The 14,055-nt window shown below is 41.1% G+C and overlaps 3 non-coding genes across 3 annotated transcripts; 2 read left to right on the top strand and 1 right to left on the bottom strand.

Annotated features, from left to right (window-relative positions):
* Positions 1-6,813: 6,813 nt before the first annotated feature.
* trnal-gag (transfer RNA leucine (anticodon GAG)) lies at positions 6,814-6,896 on the top strand. Its single transcript has one exon. It is a non-coding gene; the product is annotated as a tRNA-Leu (tRNA).
* Positions 6,897-13,178: 6,282 nt separating this feature from the next.
* Positions 13,179-13,250, bottom strand: trnam-cau (transfer RNA methionine (anticodon CAU)). The gene has a single exon. It is a non-coding gene; the product is annotated as a tRNA-Met (tRNA).
* Positions 13,251-13,757: 507 nt separating this feature from the next.
* On the top strand, positions 13,758-13,840 carry trnar-acg (transfer RNA arginine (anticodon ACG)). The gene has a single exon. It is a non-coding gene; the product is annotated as a tRNA-Arg (tRNA).
* The last annotated feature ends 215 nt before the right edge of the window (positions 13,841-14,055 follow it).

Genomic DNA, 14,055 nt, shown 5'->3' with positions numbered 1-14,055 from the left:
TATAGTCAATAGAAAATATAAATATATATGAAAAGCCGTCTGGTTCATCTTTCCCCTGTTCCTCCAATCACCACTCTGGTCTGGGTGGAAACTAAGGATCTAAACTAAAGGAGTTCCTCTTTAACTAAAAGGTCTATCTCTGTAGGGATCCCCCATAATGTTGTCACACACTAGAATAATGATCTGAGTCTGTCTGCAGCAACAACACAACCTTTAGTGGACGCTGACTTTACCTTTAAATTAGGAGTTTAAACAGAGACAAAACAGGAAGAATAATCCATCAAATCAAGTCCCCAATAATCAGCATGTGGCCTTGTTTTTTTCAGGTAGTCAGCATGGAGCTGTTCCACATTCCCAGACATTTAAAACAAGTCAATCATTGGCGTTATTCTACGAGTCAGATGAATAAATCAGCTGTTTGCTATTTGAGCTGCTCTGTATCCTGCTGCTCCGTCATTCTTTAGTGTCCTCTGGAAACAGGTTGCTGTCCTTTATGTTTCTTTGGATGACATCATCAGTGTCTTTGCTTTAGTCTGAAGAAACTCCAACAGATTTAAAACCACATGCAGTCACAGAAAATACAAACAGGGAATAGAAAAAATGTCAAACAAAAAAGAATATGAAATGAAAAGTCCCCAAGTAGGAAAATATAATGTTATATACCAAACAACAATAACTGGAGAGCATCCAATTAAACATGTCCAACTTCCAGTACGTTGGTAAAGAAGAGGAATGTTTGGACATATTACAGATTCATTTATTTTTATTTACCTTTATTTAACCAGGAACAATCCCATTGAGCTACAGTAATATACATAAAAGACAGGACAATGGTTCCAGAAATAGCTACTGGTTTGGGTTCCCTCCTTACTGAACAGGGCCACAATCAACATGGACAGAGCACACAGAATCAACGGCAAGGGTACGATGACACATACACTGATTTGAAGGTGTCTGAGGTACCAGGACCGTCAAGCAGTCCTTCAGGGGGCACCAGGAGGCCCGATTCAGGACTCCAATGCAACGCTGCACTTTAAGCCAGGCTACAGTGCTTTCACCGTCCAGCAGCACCAGGAATGTATAGGAGTACAGCGTAAATTACATGCTAAAGGTATCTCAAACTCTCTTATTATCCGGCCACCCTGAAAGAGACCCGCGGAGGTAGAACGCTCACATTCACTACATCCAAGAAAGTGGACATGTTCTGTCGGGAGCTGGATAAAGATGATGAAGGGACATCCATGCGAGGCGCTTCCGCAGCTGTGAATTAGTGGAGTCTGGAACACTGTGCAAGGTTGACTTGAGGTACTGTATGTAAGTTTGGGATCCAAGCTTTAAATGAACATTTAATTAGGCTGACTGTTCAATTTATAATCTATATTTATTACTCTCACTAGGATGGTGTGCTTTTTCAGTTGTGAACTTTATGGTAAAAAACTAATAATTTATGAGAATGTTGGTAACAAACAGTAGGGGGCAGCATTACCCTATTGCAGCAACTAGTCTGCCTAAATCGAAGCTGAAGATGTGTTTCCTTTGGTAGTGTTTTAATGGAAACACGTTATATTTCCTAATCTTAAATGGTCGTTACTGCTGGTCAGCCTTCAATGTGGAGAGAAGATCAGAATATAAGAACACAGCTATCAGGGCATGAGGAGGAGGAGGAAACAACTTGGCTCTGAAACATGTTCACAACGAGGCAGTGTGAATGCGCTGGTGATCTTTAAGGCGACTACTGTGAGAAAACCTTTTCCCACATTGATCACACCAGTACGGCTTCTCTCCAGTGTGAACACGCCGGTGGCTTTCAAGGGTACCACTATGAGAAAACCTTTTCCCACATTGATCACAGCTGTACGGCTTCTCTCCAGTGTGAATGCGTTGATGTGTTTTTAGGTTAGTCTGCACTGCGAAAGCTGCCCCACATTGATCACAGCTGTACGGCTTCTCTCCAGTGTGAATGCGTTGATGTTTTTTTAAGTTACTCTGTCGTGTGAAAGCTGCCCCACATTGATCACAGCTGTACGGCTTCTCTCCAGTGTGAATGCGTTTATGTCTTTTTAGGTGACTCGGCACTGTGAAAGCTGCCCCACATTGATTACAGCTGTACGGCTTCTCTCCAGTGTGAACTCTCACATGAATCTTTAAATATCGAGATGTTGTGAAGGATTTCTCACAGTTCTGACAGTGGTGACGTTTGGGTCCCTCTCCTCTCCGTTTCTATAGCAACAGACAAACAGAGAGAGTTAGTGAACAACCTTCTTTAAACCCTGGATTTTCTCTTACTCACAATTTTAACTCCTCATTCAATAATTTATGACAAAATGAAGGAAAATATTGCTGACTTGTTTTAATGAAAGCAAATGCACTCTTCGGGTTCTAAGATATTCTAAATCTTTCAGGCAAACTTTAATGAAACAACTGCAACGCTGTAATGAAACAAGAAAGTGTGGCAGATGATGCTGGACCACCTGAATGCGTAAGTAGTCTACAAATATTATATGAACACTTTAAAAGTCGGCAGAAGATAATGTTACTCAGGAAATTACCATTAAGATAAATTAAAACACGTATCTACAATGCCAGAATATGAAGCATAGCCTACATACCTCCCTCTAACTCTGTCTCTCTCTTGGACTCTGAAATCTAGAAACTATACAATAAAATATAAATCCTGGCTGTTAGCCTGGTCAGGAGTAGGCTAGCTGTTAGCCTTGTTTAAACATCAAGAAACCCTTGAAAACCCCGGCCTAATCCACTATCTAGGTCTTGAGAATAGGCCTCCTAGTTTAGACTGGTTGTTGTGTCCTGAACACTGACCTGAACATGGCTGGTACCAGAGGCCGGGCCTGCTGCTGGTCCTCTGGGGACCTGGTTGGTCCACTGCTTCGGGTCCTGGTCCTCCTCCATTCCTCTATTGTTCTGAAATCCAGCAGATCTCCACTGTGGCAGCTGGACTCACTCTGGATTCTGTTGAGTACAAATCAAAGCAGGCAGAGATATTCAGATGCTTTCCTCACATCCACAGGGTCTGATAATGAGCTCGGTGTTGGTGTCCACCTAGTCCTGGTCTTCCTGGGGGGGGGGGGGGGCAACCAACTCACCAGTTCTACAACAGCTTTGATTGCCCTGCTTCTGCTGCAATGGCCTGCCCAACCCCCATCACCCCCACATACTTCAATCTGTTCATGGCATGCCCCTCCCCACCCTCACTCACCCCCACCCTTGTCTTGGTTGTGAGTTCATCATCAGACACTAACACATGCAGAGCAAGTAGATTTCAGCACTTGTCCACCGCTGGCTAAATAAATAACAGAATGGGAGTTTTGGAATAGATATTCAGTACCAACTGGTACTTTCTATTGCTGAATGAGCTCTATCTGGAGGAAAAAGGAGTTGCCCCAAAGAAAGTCATTGGACTCTAATTGACCACTCATAGACTGTTAATGGCATACATTAGGATGATGGTTGTCTATTCATGAAGCCATTCATTACTTACAATAGACAAGACCACTGAAACGTGATCAAAAAGAAAGTGGAGTTGAGTGGAAATGGCTGCATTCAGTATTTAAGATGGTAAATCTGTGTAAGGAACCACATCCACTGCTTCTATATCACAATACAGAAGATGCCAGAAGAAACATCGGTACTATGGAGAAGAGCAAAGAAGGTTGCTTACTGTAAGACTTTGACGTTGGTCTAACTCAAGCGTTGGCTTTGAATTGATTTTAGTTAGTGCTAATCTATGGGGTTGTTTTTCTGACAACTGGATCTCAGGATTTTTTCTAAAGACTTAACAGTAACAACTATTTTAGGTTGTGATGCTAGTTGGAGCCCCACAAACACAGAACGTTTAGGGAACGTTAGGGAAACCAAACCAAAAACTAACGATTAGGGAATGTTCCCTGTAGGTTATAAGTTTCCTAAGAGAACCAACCAACTTTAACGTTCCCCTGCTGTTGCGCTGAACCTTCACACAACGTTCCCGTTTGATTGTTTTTGGTTGTTCTGGCTTTTTAAAGTATACATTTAGATTCACTCTAAAATGATTGGCTTTATAAAATCTTATAAAAAAGTTTGATTGCTAAAAAACAATTCATGTGTTCTTTATTTCGTTTTGTTAATTGTATTTGATGAAAATACATAAAATAAACATGTGACGAGTTGCAACAAACGAGGTGCTGAGACAGTACAGCTTGCGGGGAAGAAAAACCAAGAGGGCCTTCCAGGACCTGGCTGTATGCAGGGTTATAACAGGCAGGTGTTATTTTATTGTTCACATTAGTATTGTGCTTAGCTTGGCTGACAAGAGGTTTTAATTTCTTTCTTTCTTTCTTTCTTTCTTTCTTCTCTTTCTCTAATTTTCTTTAATTTCTTGCCAACTTTAACTTCTTCAGTCGGACGACTTCCCTGACCACTGGTGTCCACCAGGGTGTTCGTGGGTACCTGCCCCTTGAGGCACCTAAGACTCTAAGACCACAGCTCCCCGCCGCAGCTTCAGCAATGGAAACTTTGAACATTGTCCACTCAGGTTCAATGCCCCCAGCCTCCACAGGGATGCACGAAAAGCTCCGCCGGAGGTGCGAGTTGAAAGTCTGTCGGACAGGGGCCTCCTCCAGACGTTCACCATTTACCAGCACTACGCGTTTGGGCTTACCAGGTCTGTTCAGAGTCCTCCCCCATCCCCTGACCCAACTCACCACCAGATGGTGATCAGTTGACCGCTCCGCTAAAATCGATCATTTATCTTTGGCCTAGGGTGCTCTGGTACCACGTACACTTATGAGCACCCTATGTTTGAACATGGTGTTTGTTATGGACAATCCATGACTAGCACAGAAGTTGTTACTGAAGCTTCTAGTAATGAACCCATTTTCAAACCAATTTCAAACCAATTCAAACAAAATGTAAATTGAGTTGAGCCATAATTCATTTTTATGTATACCTTTGCTTTTCCCACTGTGACATGTCAAAATGTCAAAAGGTGCATTGTTTGAAAGCCCATCTCTACACATCCATGTTCCACTCCCACAGGTGGTTTCACACGTGCGAGTTGTCCCTTAAATTCACAGTTTATTTTTGTATGTAAAATTACAGATTTTTTCACAGTATGTTAAGTTCTGATCTTTCCCTGACTGGGAATTGAACCCAGGCCGCGGCGGTGAGAGCACCGAATCCTAGCCACTAGACCACCAGGGAGTCTCATCCATCAGACTTATCTTTGTAGATGTGAGTTTACTTTTCACTTAGCGGAATGACTCATATTGTTTTAGGCGAGGAATGACGCCTGGCTAGAGCTTCAGAAGATGACAGATTACACATCTGTCACATAGTCAGTTTTTATTCTTAAATTGTCCTATTGAGTTTTAATCTCAGATGGCATCTAAGGCTAAGAAGCATCGTGCCATGGAGGACGATGAATGGCTGTCCCGGCTGAGGACGTTTGCCGCTACAGGGGTTTGGTTACTGATGCTGGGAATAGACCGGCCCCTAGATTAGATTAGATTCAACTTTATTGTCATCACACATGTACAGGTACAATGCAACGAAATACAGCTTAGAGAGTTTAGAGAGCCTCCGAGCCGCAGCTAGTGAAAGCGCCGCCACATGCACTCTGAAAAGGATATATGCAGACAGCAGGATAATAGAAGACATAACATAATGCACAAGACTACATACATGAAGGAATAATTGGTGTATGGTGTCTGTGGATGTGAGTGCGTGGGAGACACAAACTGTGTGGGTCGTTGAAAAACAGCTCAGTTCAGTCCGGCCTTGACTATGAGTGTGTGTGCGTGTGTATGTAAAATGTTGAAGGCAACAGAGATGGCATGAGCTCTATCTTAAGGTACAGCTTTTTACATGTTTTTTTTTTAACAACTATCAACAATTAATTAATGTCATCTAACATTCTGTAGCATTTTAATTTTGGTTGATTACAGAAAGAGAAGTGTCCACTCCAGCAGCGGGGGCAGATGTCTCTTTTTGGTGGAGCACAGGTCTGCACGTGTCTTTTCTGCTGGACAATACAAATCTGCAAATCTTGTAACACAGTATCTATGAAGTAACACAATATTGTTCATGAAGGCTCATCTGCAATTTGGAATACTGGGATGAGTCATTGGTTTGCTACTACTCTTAAAAAACACTTCCTGTTGTCGGCAGGATTCCAACCTGCGCCGGGAGACCCCAATGGATTTCTAGTCCATCGCCTTAACCACACAGCCATGACAACATTACATGCACTGCTATACCTGTTTGCACAAATGTTCATAAACTTTTCAATTGGTTGGTAGTAGTTACCAGACACGGGCAAAGTGCAAATCGTAGTGCACTGCCTGTGTCTGTGGATCCTCGTGGAGGCAGCTTGATTGATTGATATGCTCCAATATTTGTACCATAACAGAGATCTGATGGTTTATCAAACCAGGTTGGACAAGTAACCTTTCTGGTTACTTCTTGACAAATAAAGCAAGCAAAATTACTCAAAAATAACTACCGAAATGGCTGGGAATCAAACCCAGGTGAACTGCTGGGAAGGCAGCTATGCTCACCACTATACCACCATCACTGGACAATAGCCCATATATTTGGGCTGACAGTTGAGAAACATTCGCTTGTGATTGTTGTGTGCCTTTAATATCACATATGTGGATATTATGAAAGATAGTGCCAAGCAAACCCTTGCAACACTTTGACAGGTTCCATGGTGTAATTGTTAGCACTCTGGACTCTCACTCCTGAATCCAGTGAGTTCAAATCTCTTTACTATATTATAATGTTTGAGACAGGTCCTAATGCCCTGTAGGGTCAGTCAGGATGGCCGAGGGGTCCAAGGCGCTGCGTTGAGATTGCAGTCTCCACTGGAGGCGTGGGTTCAAATCCCAATTCTGACAATTTGCATTTTCAACTGGAACTAATGTCTGAGACATGATATGGGACTAAAGAATTTAGCAGTTTGAATTTGTATTTGTAAGTACAATAGGCTTGGCCAAACAGCAAGCCCAACAGAAGTCTTAGCCAAAGTCACTGTAGGACAGGCTTGAGCTATTGGTAGGCCACGCTCACACAGAAAAATTTAAAAGTATGTAGTCCAGTGATTTATAAGTATCCAAGAGCCGCTTCTTATAGTTTCTCTCAGAGGAAAAGCAAGATTATCAGCAAAAATATGCAAGCTAAGGCAGGAGCAAGCAGCAAGGCGTCTGCACTGTAAGAAGCAGGAAGCAAGTCAATATTCAATTGGATTATTAATATCAGACACGGGCAAAGGGCAAATCGTGGCACGCTGACTGTGTCTGTGGATTCCTTTGGAAGCAGCTTAATTGATTGATATGCTGCCTTGTTTGTACAATAACAGAGATCTAATGTTTTATCAAATCGGGTTGGGCAAGTAACCTTTCTGGTTACTTCATGACAAATAAAGCAAGTAACATCACTCAAGAAAGCTGCAGGGGTTCAATGCTCAGCACTGTGTCGCCATCGCTGGACATTACAACGCTCACTGCAAGTCTTGTAACACATCTGGGCATTTAGACTGAAAATAAATGTTATGAGATGCATTGGTGGAGACAGGTGGCTTCCAGTACCTATGATATAATACAATATTGTTCATGAAAGCACAACTGTGATTTAGTATAATGTGATGTGTCATTGGTTTGCTACCATCTTTTGTGTTGTGATATAGAAGCAGTGGAAGTGGTTCCTTACACAGATTTGACATCTTAAATACTTAATGCAGCAATTTCCACTCAACTCCACCTTCTTTTCAGTGGTCTTGTCTATTGTAAGTAATGAATGGCTTCATGAATAGACAACCATCATCTCAATGTATGCCATTAACAGTCTATGAGTGCTCAATTAAAGTCCAGTGACTTTCTTTGGTGCAACTCCTTTTTCCTCCAGATAGAGCTCATTCAGAAATAGTGCTGAATATCTATTCCGAAACTCCCATTGTTTTATTTATTCAGCTAGCGGTGGACAACTGCTGAAATGTACTTGCTCCGCGTGTGTTAGTGTCTGATGATGAACTCACAACCAAGACAACCACAAAGAGAAGCACTTATGAACCCATTTATCATCAGTGTCTCCATTTGAGATGATCTGAATGTGATTACAATGACATCCATCTTCATTTACAGCCTGTAGCATTGTCATGTTCAACTGCCCCAACAAGTAGCACTTACTGAATTCAACAGTCAAGTCAATGCTAAAGTTAGGGTAATAGGAATGACTTAGAAAACATTTCAGCATTGTTCAATCATTAATGGAGAATATTCTTTTTAAACATTTCTTTATGGAGGACATCCTGGACTCCAGAGGTCAGCAAAACTACCCCAACAAGTATCACTTACTGCATAAACAACTAAAGTCAGTGCTTGTGTTTGGGTAGTTCTACTGCCAGATGATTTCATTTTAGCAGTGTTGGGAAGAATTGTGAAATCCCCACTAACACACAACATTTAGGGAACGTTAGTTTTTGGTTCTCTAAAGGTTAGTTCAAACCAAACCAAAAACTAACGTTTAGGGAATGTTCCCTCTAGGTTATAATGTTCTCTAAACGTTAAGAGAACCAACCGACTGTAACGTTCCCCTGCGGTTGCGCTGTACCTTCACACAACGTTCCCGTTTGCTTGTTTTTGGTTGTATTTGGTTGTTCTGACTTTTTGAAGTATACATTTAGATTCACTCTAAAATGATTGGCTTAATAAATCTTATAAAAAAGTTTGATTGCTAAAAAAACAAACAATACATGTGTTCTTGATTTGATGAAAATACATAAAATAAGAATTTATGAATAAAAAGATTTTCGCAGAACATAATTCATTTCACATTTGTTCAGGTGGTTCGATCAGAGTACAAACAATTGTTTCACAGGGGAAGCATCTGCTTTTAGATGTCCCTGAACTGCCTGACTTCCGTGTACACCATGTAGTCTGCGTCAAGATGGAGGACAGGGCACCCAAAAGTTCATTCAAACCAGTGCCATTAATAACATATCCATGGTTTTCAGGTAAGTGTTAAGTGATAAAAGTATAGATATAAAGTGATAAAGTGGTGTGTTTCAGCGGTCTGCTATCACTGTCAGGATACATTCAGATCATGTTTAACTTATTCCTGTACCGTTGCAATATTACACTCAGTCATTTGCATGGAGCTTCTGTCTGAACATTAAAATTCTAAATAGTGATGTGTTTGACTCAATGGTTATTCATCTATATTCTGAATTGTAATGTGTAGACATTCCAATGCCGTGTATGAGCATTGTGTGACTGATTGTGCCTCTATGAAGTGATTTGTTTGACTCAATGGGTATTCATATCTATTCAGAATAGTAATGTGTAGACATTCCAATGTCGTGTCTGAGCATTGTGTGACCATGATTGCTCCTCTACAAAGTGATACGTTTGACAATGGTTATTCATATCTATTCAGTTCAGACAATGCCGTGAACACACTGCATTGTGGGATACTTATGTACCGGAGAGAGCAACACTCCATTTCAGTTTGAAATTACATTCTAAAATGCTGATTGGCCAGGTTTCCTGACGTCAAGATGTGTGACGTAACACGGACGTTCCTGATTGGCTGGAAGAAATGGATAAGTACAAAAGAGCCTAGTACAGCATTTACTGTCTTGGAAAAACAACCAACGGCAACACCAGTGACCAACAACCAACAACCAACAACGCTTCTCACGAAAAAGTAAGTGATACAGTTACATGATGTTGTGGTTGTGACACTTTGTTATAGTCTGGCAACAGAGAAGCTCTGTTTACGAAACTGCTAGCTTTGTGCTACTAGCAGCTGCTAACTAGCTAGTAGCACGGCTAAAGTTTCCTGCTGTATCGAGCATTGTGTCTTTAAAAATAGCGAGTTTGACACAATTATTGTAATGCTATGATTATTTAATTACCGTTACAGCCAAAAATATTGACTGAGATTAAATGGTCAATGTTTCAGATTGAACCTAGGTCCAGCTAATTACCACAACCAGTGTTACATGCTTTGCCTGCATTCTGTGTTTTGTGTCATGTCAACCTGCTTGCGTTTTTTTCTTTTTTTTCAAATAAGACCTGTTACTAAATTTATTTTATTTTGCTGTCTTCCCATTTAAAAACTGCAATTAGAAATCCTGTCACATGCGTTGTTAACACTGCACATTATTTGATTTCAGCAGGAACACATTTGTTGCAGTACAATTGTACACGATGAAAAGGAAAGATAGGCAGGATTACACAAAGCGCTGGAAGAGGGCACAACGAGAGATGCTACTACTGGACCGGGCTCTTCTTCAACAACAACAACAACCATCACCACCACCACCACCTCATCAACACCCACTGCAGCAAATGCCTGAGGAGTGTGAAGAGGAGCCAGAACTTGCTGTAAATTATGCCAGCAGCTCTAAGGAGGACAGCAGCAGCGTTGCTTCTGCAACTTGTCTGGAAATGTGGGAGACGCCCATGGACAAACTTATGGATGAGACCAGGGACTCCTGCAGCGAGGAATGCAAGCCACAAAGTTCACTCAGAAACGTCTTACAACACTGGGCCTTAAAACACCAGATTCAGCACTCTGCTCTTGATGATCTTCTCGTGGGACTGAAAGCCAATGGGCATCCAGAGTTACCTTCAACAGGTACAGTTGCTTAGGATTTTGCATTTGCAATGAAGTACAATTTAATGATAAGGATCAATAGAGTAACATAACGTTTTTGTTGTTTTAAACAGAAGAACTCACACAGAGGGAGGTGAGTCATCCCACAGAGGGAGGTGGCTCAGACATGAAGAGGGAAATGAGAGGTTAGAAGACTCAAGTTGTTCACATGCGTGAGTGTGTGTGTGTATGATAACTGAGTACTAACCAAACACTTTTTTTTTCTTAGGCATGAGGGAATCCATGCACCTCATGGAACAGGTCATCCATGATCTGAAGGATCAGACAGATGAGCTCTTAAAGCGCTCCCTGTCACCTCCTGCTCCTCCTGTTGAAGACTTCCTGCTGTCGCCCTGCTCGACTGTCACCGAGCTGCAGGAGTTTGACAGGACTCTTTGTCAACCGGAGAGGAGGAACAATATGGTAATTAAGTGGCCATAGTCCTGCCCTAAGATGAACACATACATATATAACATACATATATATAACATATATAATTGCATAAAATCCAATATCTTAACTGAACTGACTTCTCTTACAAAATGAGACTGTGTAAGCTATATGTATAATTTGTTGCTATATGTTTTACAGCAACTTTTCCTGTCAACCCTCGGTGGTACAGTACAGCCTGCAGGGAAGAAAAACAAAGAAAGCCTTCCAGGACCTGGCTGTATGCAGGGTTATAACAGGCAGGTGTTATTTATTGTTCACATTAGTGTTATGCTTAACTTGGCTGACAAGAGGTTTTAATTTGACTTACAACTTTGCTTCATTTTGACTTCTACTCTAGCGGCCTGCCAGAAAAACTTCCCTGCGCTGACTGCTGCAGAAGCGGAGGATTTGATTGGGCGAGTTCTGAAGTTTGCCCCACACAGACGGTAAATTAAAGTTCTTTGGCGTGATGTTACTAAAAAATTGCTTTTGTCAATGTGTTCATTCTTAGTATTGCACATTTAACTTTTGTTTATTTCTTTATAGGCCAGCTGAGAAGGACTGACCATGGAACCATGGAGCCCCTCTTTTAAAATATATTTTATATATATATACTACAAAAAACAGTGACTTATTTTGCACATACTTTACAAACACATCTTTATACATCTTGCACTACATTTGCATTACACCATTATCTTTTTTGTATTTATTTTGTTTGAATATTAAAGTTTTGAAATGCCATCAAGTTTGCCTGTACATTCATTCCTACTAATGCTAGTGCTAATCTATGGGGTTGTTTTTCTGACAACTGAATACCAGGATTTTAACTAAAGTCTTAACAGTAACAGCTATTTTACGTTGTGTTATTAGTTGGAGAAAGCTAAAATGTTTTATAGTTCATTCTAGATTGTGTTTATGGGTAAATGATTGTTTTGGTAAGTCATTCTTCTTACTCTAACTTTAGCATTGACTTGACTGTTGAATTCAGTAAGTGCTACTTGTTGGAGCAGTTGAACATGACAATGCTACAGACTGTAAATCAAGATGGATGTCATTCTAATCACATTCAGATCATCTCAAATGGAGACACTGATGATTATTGGGTTCATAAGTGCTTCTCTTTGGGGTTGTCTTGGTAGTGAGTTCATCATCAGACATATCTCTGAGTAAATGCAGAGACAGTCTATTTCACAAATCTTCCCAACACTAGTAAAGCACCAGAACTACCCAAACACAAGCACTGACTGGAGTTATGTATGCAGTAACTGCTACTTTTTGGGGTAGTTTTGCTGACCTGGAGGATGGCCTCCATAAACACATGTTTAAAAGGGATTTTCTCCATTACTGGTTGAACAATGCTGAAATGTTTTCTAAGTTACTGCAAACAGGTTATGAACATTCGTGCAAACAGGTACAGCACCACTTTTTGGGTTATCGTGGTCGAGTGTTTAAGGCGATGGACTAGAAATCCTTTGGGTTGATGATGTTGGAACCTTGGTTGCCAGAGGTTCCCAAACCTTCTCTCGATATGTGAATCACAGATTTTCCAGTCCAACTAACAGAGCAGAGTGGCACAGCGGAAAAGTGCTGCGCCCATGACCCAGAGGTCGATGGATTGAAACCATCCTCTGCTAATTCATATGCTTTTTTTCAGCTATAAGTCTGTTTCCTGTTTGTTGATGTTTAACGATGCATCTCTTGCTGCAAGTGTCTGAAGTGAAATGTCTACAGTGCTCATATCTGCCGTAACACCCATAAAAACTGGAGCACAATACAATGAATATACTCCACAACAGTACACGTACATAAATACTGTAAAATAGAAACTGCAAAACATGTACTGTTAAAGTGCTTGTTGTGCTGTCTGATAGTCTGAGGTATAAAAGAGAGAGCATACCGCTTAGTTTGTGTCACAGGAGGTCTTAGTCTACCACTACGTTCTATAACCCTACCAGTCAGATTACCACAGGAGCTAATATCTTTTAGCTCTTTTAAAGACTCTACCATAATACCTGCTGGTTTCACTTCAGACACTTGCAGCACCTGATACTTTCAACAGACTTGACATTGAAACAAAGCATAGGAAATAGCAGAGGATGGTTTCGATCCATCGACCTCTGGGTTATGGGCCCAGCACGCTTCCGCTGCGCCACTCTGCTCTGTTATTTGTGACCAGGGGCTGGAAAATCTGTTATTCACATTTTGACGGAATGTGGCAACCAAGGTTCCACCATCTCACTAAAAAAATTATCTTTTGGAAATTGATTTTAATGCCTTAATTAATTAAAAAGGAAAAATCCAACCTGTAAGGACACAAGCAGCTTTGCCCAGCGATGGTGGTATAGTATAGTGGTGAGCATAGCTTCCTTCCTAGCAGACATGGGTTTGATTCCCAGCCATTGCAGTAGCTTTCTTTGTGTGGTTACTTGCTTTATTTGTCAAGAAGTAACCAGAAAGGGTAATTGCCCAACCCGATTTGATAAAATATTAGATCTCTTTTATGCTACAAATAAGAAAGCATATCAATCAATCAAGCTGCCTCCACAAGGATCCACAGACACAGGCAGTGCAATACGATTTGCACATTGCCCGTGTCGGGTGACTACTACTAACCTGTTGAAAAGTTCATGAACATTTGTGCAAATAGGTCTAGAACTGATGTTCAGGTTGTTGTGGCCGAGTGGTTAAGGCGATGGACTACGAATTCATTGGGATTTTACTTGTGCAGGTTCAAATTCTGCCAACAATGAAAAGCATTCTTCAAGAGTGGTAGCAAACCAATGACACATCACAGTATACCAAATCGCAGATGTGCCTTCATGAACAATGTTGTGTTATCTCATTGGTACTGGAAGCAAGCCGTGTTGTGTAATGCATCTCTTAGCATTTATTTTCAGTCTGATTTACAAGATTTGCAGTGAACGTTGTGTTGTCCAGCAGAAAGGCAACAGGTGTGTTACTTTT

The sequence above is a fragment of the Etheostoma spectabile genome, unplaced genomic scaffold (genome assembly GCF_008692095.1).
Source record: "Etheostoma spectabile isolate EspeVRDwgs_2016 unplaced genomic scaffold, UIUC_Espe_1.0 scaffold00569555, whole genome shotgun sequence".
Taxonomy (NCBI): Eukaryota; Metazoa; Chordata; class Actinopteri; order Perciformes; family Percidae; genus Etheostoma; species Etheostoma spectabile.
This window is presented reverse-complemented; position numbering and strand designations above follow the sequence as displayed.